General features: G+C 32.9%; 1 protein-coding gene across 1 annotated transcript in view; it reads left to right on the top strand.

The window, feature by feature from the left end:
* Positions 1–5,000, top strand: part of GABA-B-R3 (gamma-aminobutyric acid type B receptor subunit 3) — a 336,872-nt gene that overhangs the window by 87,981 nt on the left and 243,891 nt on the right.

The following is a 5,000-nucleotide window of genomic DNA, read 5'->3' as shown; positions in this document are numbered from 1 at the left end:
CTTGTGACACCTTTTTATTCATGTGTCTATCCAGAGCTGGACGTATTTCCACGTGACATCAAATTAATGCGTGCAGTATTAAATTAATATTTTTTTTTCGATTCACTGAAATACTAGAACGAGATATTTGCTAATACTGTGTGATGGTCGTTGATTGCAATGCATTTCATACAAGAATTTTGGAAATTTATGACGCAGTATGTATTGAAGTGTATTATGTCCCTTTTAAAGGATTTTTCGTGTTAGAATGTACTGAAGTGCTTTACGTCTTTCGTAGAACAACGCACGGAGAATGTTTTGAGTTAATGTAAGCCTTTCTTATAGGATTCATGACAAAATGTTTTGAAGGATTTGCCTTACATAAAGGAATTTCTTTTGGCAGTGTACTGAAGTGCATTTTACACATTATTAAGAATTATATTTTCCACTGTATACTGAAATTTATCTTAGCCATTATTTGGACCGCTATTTTGGAGAATTCATAGAAGTGTAAGATAATCTTCATACTGGAATCTAATATGAAAAACTCACTGAATTTGTTTCATACTCTCCGTACAGACTACCGTCAAGGAGACTTCATTGTAATGCCTATCATTCCTTATACTTGAAACCGCATGGAAAACATAATTATCGAAAGTGCATTTTCCCCTTCTTCTTAATCGTGTTCATATATGGGGAGTATATGTAGGGAAAGTGGTTAGGGAAAAAGGACAGAAAATTAAAATAATTTTAAACGTCCTAGTAATGTTTATTTATTTTAACCTTCACGAATTTATTTGAACCCAATTCAATTCTATCAGTAAAGTGAGGGGAATGACTTCACCTCGCGGATCGCCTGCACACACGCGATGCGGTGAGCTTTTGTTTTTGTTCGATAATAAAATCGGCGAGCTTTTGTTTCCTCTGAGAATTGTCTTTGTTGTTTTTGCCTTAATCCCTGTGAAGTAAAAGCCTAGAGGCGTAGACCCGCAATTCTCACAAAATAAAAAGTATTTTATTATGAATTATGAGAAATTTCTGAATGATGAAAAGCTGTCTATGAATTTAATGGAATTTTAAGTCCCGATATGAGTATGACATTGAAAATTAGTACCTCTGTAGGTATGACGCGGAATTTTGGAGAAACGTAAATAGATTCAGCTGTCGTTTCTCAAAAGCGAGCGATAAAAATTCAATTCAAATTCAACGAAGGAAAATAAACATGATCAGTGCCATAGAAAATTTAATTTATATTAGAATCAAACACTTTTGTCCTATAAGGCCGTATAAGGCTGTTTCAAATATATATATATATATATATATATATATATATATATATATATATATATATATATATATATATATATATATATATATATATATATGTGTGTGTGTGTGTGTGTGTGTGTGTGTGTGTGTGTGTTATATATATGTATATATGTGATATATATATATATATATATATATATATATATATATATATATATATATATATATATATATATATATATATATATATATATATATATATATATATATGTTTATATATAAGTGTTATATATATATATATATATATATATATATATATATATATATATATATATATATATATACATATATATATATTTGTTTATATGTATATATATGTATATTTGTATATATACAGTATATATATATATATATATATATATATATATATATATATATATATATATATATATATATATATATATATATATATATATATATATATATATATATATATATATGTATGTATGTATAAATAAAGTTAAAAGGAGCAGGTGCAGGAATAAGCAGATTCCAAGTACAGTAGTTTAATCCTACGTTTCGTGACCCTTTGTCACATCATCAGGGACATCAATAGATGAAATATCAGACATTAGAGAGCTTTCAAAAATAAAGTAAATACATGAAAATATATCCGCTAAATTACACTTAAAAATTATACATAAAAACACGGAATTCAAATTACATAAAAATGAATTAGTCGCTAAGTAAAATCACAGACACTAAAACCTATGGACTTAATTACACATAAATTAAACATAAAAGAAGAAAATTTAAAATAACACAATAAAAAAGGGGAATAACAAAATCAGTTAGTAAAATCACAGACACCCTTGCGGGACAAACACCATCCTTTCAAAGCAAGATTAAAAAGCACAGTAAAATTCATATAAACCTACAGACCAGAGAACCGAAAGTATAAACAACCAAATTAGGCAATAAACAGTGATTAAGGGAAGGGACTTTCAATTTGATATTGAGGCTCTCAAGTATAAGCAGTTCTGGTGTTTCTTTAGCTTGGCCTATGATTTTGAAATAATCATACGTAAGAGGTGTTTTACAGTTGCTAGCATGGTTTCTGATGTTGGATAATTCCGGGCTGGATAGTCTGCAGCCAGAATGATGACATAATCCGATATTCTACTTTTAAATTCTTCAGAATTCTTTAAAGTGTATTGGTCACGAGTCGAGGGCTCCAATAACGGTCCTAAGAATTTTGCAAGTTTATAGTTATGAGAGTTAAAAGAGGCCAGGATGGGGCAAAGGGGGATACCTTGTTTCTGGATTTTTGCAACCCATATAAAATCCCGAATGAAGAGCCACTGGAGAATAAATCCGCATACGTGTGTTCACTAATGATATCGTCTCTCTTGAGCGTTCGTAGGAACCGGTTGATCTTGTCCTCCACCTTGAAGATCTGGAAATTGGGTTGCCCTGTGTTCCTAAATCTGTTCTGGTCATAAACAGGACTCAGACTTATATATGTCCAGTCTAGATGTTGAATCACTGTTCATGAATGTACCTGTGAGAGAAACCAATAATCTAATTTTGGCCAAGTTATTTCCACAACCCGACTCTATTTATTGTAATTTTTACATTGATTCTTTTAGAACCATTTTAGAATTGGCCGTGCTGGACACTGCTTTTGTTTTTAATAATAATTTATACAAACAGGTGGATGGGATGGCAATGGTGTCACCTCTGGGCGCAATTTTTGCTAATATCTTTATGTGCTCCCTGGAGGAGCACATTTTGGAAGATTGTCCCCTGTCCTTCCATCCCCTATTTTATTCACTGTATATAGACGATACCTTTGCCCTGTTTAAAAATGACTATGATGCAGAAAGATTTTTACACTTTGCCAGTCAGTTTCACAGCAACATTAAGTTTAACCTGGAAAAGGAATATGAAGATAAGCTAGCTTTGTTAGATGCTTTAGTCTCAAAAGAACACGCCCATCTTAATACTACCATTTACAGGAAGAAGACATTTACGGGTCTTGGCTCCAATTTTTATGGCTTTTCTTTTTTAATTTCAAAGTCAATGCCATTTATACACTTGAATATAGAGCTTTTACTTTGACATCCAGCAGGGCCGCTTTTCACCTTGAAATTTTATTTTTAGTCCAGCATTTTAACAATAATTGCTTCCCAACCAAACTGATTTCCAAAATCATCCACCAGGTCTTTGATAAGAAATTTTCCCTTACCATTCCTACTTACAATGTCCCTAAGCTTCTTATGTTTGCCAGCTTTCCATATTTACCAAATAACCACAATTTTCAGAACCAAATTATCAAGGTGATCCATAAGCACGTTGGAGCCATCAACCTGAAACTTATTCCAAAAAATCTTAGAACTATTGGCTCATTGTTTTATGTGAAAGATCGGCTCTGTCCCTTGATGACGTCGGGCGTAGTATATGAGTATAAGTGCACTGGATGTAATTCGGGTAATTATGTGGGTTCGACCCGACGTTTGCTGAAGGTTAGAGCTGATTCCCATATTGGAATAAGTCATCGTACTGGCTGCAGACTATCCAGCCCGGAATTGTCCAACATCAGAAACCATGCTCAGAACTGTAAAACACCTCTTACGTATGATTATTTCAAAATTATAGGCCAAGCAAAAGAAACATCAGAATTGCTTATACTTGAGAGCCTCAGTATCAAATTGAAAGTCCCTTCTCTTAATCAACAAACTATGGTTGTTCCACTGTTTATTGCCTAATTTGGTTGTTTATACTTTAAGTTCTCTGGTCTGTAGGTTTATGTGAATTTTACTGTGCTTTTTACTCTTGCTTTGAAAGGCTGGTGTTTGTCCCGCAAGGGTGTCTGTGATTTTACTTACTGGTTTTGTTGTTCCCTTTTTTTTTTGTGTTATTTTAAATTTTCTTCTTTTATGTTTAATTCATGTGTAATTTAGTGCATAGGTTTTAGTGTCTGTGATTTTACTTAGTGCCTAATCAATTTTTATATAATTTTAATTCCGTGTTTTTATGTATGATTTTTAAGTGTAATTTAGTGCATGTGTTTTCATGAATTTGCTTCATGTCTGATATTTCATCTATGATGTCCCTGGTGGTGTAACAAAGGGTCACGAAACGTAGGATTAAACCACTGTACACGGAATCTGCTTGCTTTCTTGCACCCGCTTCTTTTAACATGTTGAAAAAATATTTCTGTTCTTCACTTGTATATTCAAAGTATATATCGTATCATATCGTGCATCATATGTCTTTCGCCGCGGCTGGGGAGGGACTTCGAATGTTTTTGTTTCAGATTAAGCTGTCCTTATATCCCAGCATGGTGTTTCCCTTGTAGAGCAGCTCATAACTCGTGTTAGGGATAACGGTGGCAGATAACCGATAACCAGTAAGGAAAGTAGACAAATTTTATTATACGAGAAAATTAGGTTAATTTTGAAAATTGTACGGTATTTTCATCCCTATTTCATTAACTCGAGAAAGTTGCTATCGCAAAGAGCATCGATCTTCCAGCGGTAGGGGATCGGTGCAGGAAAACGAAAGATTTTTGGTGAAGAAATAGTTTTCTTCGTGATTGAAAGGAAAATATGATGTATACGTCTCTCGAGGAGAACTGTTACCTGTGTTTGCCCTCTAAGGAAGACTGCAGAATGTAAATGCATAATATGTTTAGTTTTTTACTTTCCATCAGTGAGGCGATAAGTTAATTCATAAAAATCAGCAACTGC

This window comes from Macrobrachium rosenbergii, chromosome 9 (assembly GCF_040412425.1).
Source record: "Macrobrachium rosenbergii isolate ZJJX-2024 chromosome 9, ASM4041242v1, whole genome shotgun sequence".
Lineage (NCBI taxonomy): Eukaryota > Metazoa > Arthropoda > Malacostraca > Decapoda > Palaemonidae > Macrobrachium > Macrobrachium rosenbergii.
Note: the sequence above shows the minus strand (reverse complement) of the source record. Positions and strands in the feature narration are given on the sequence as shown.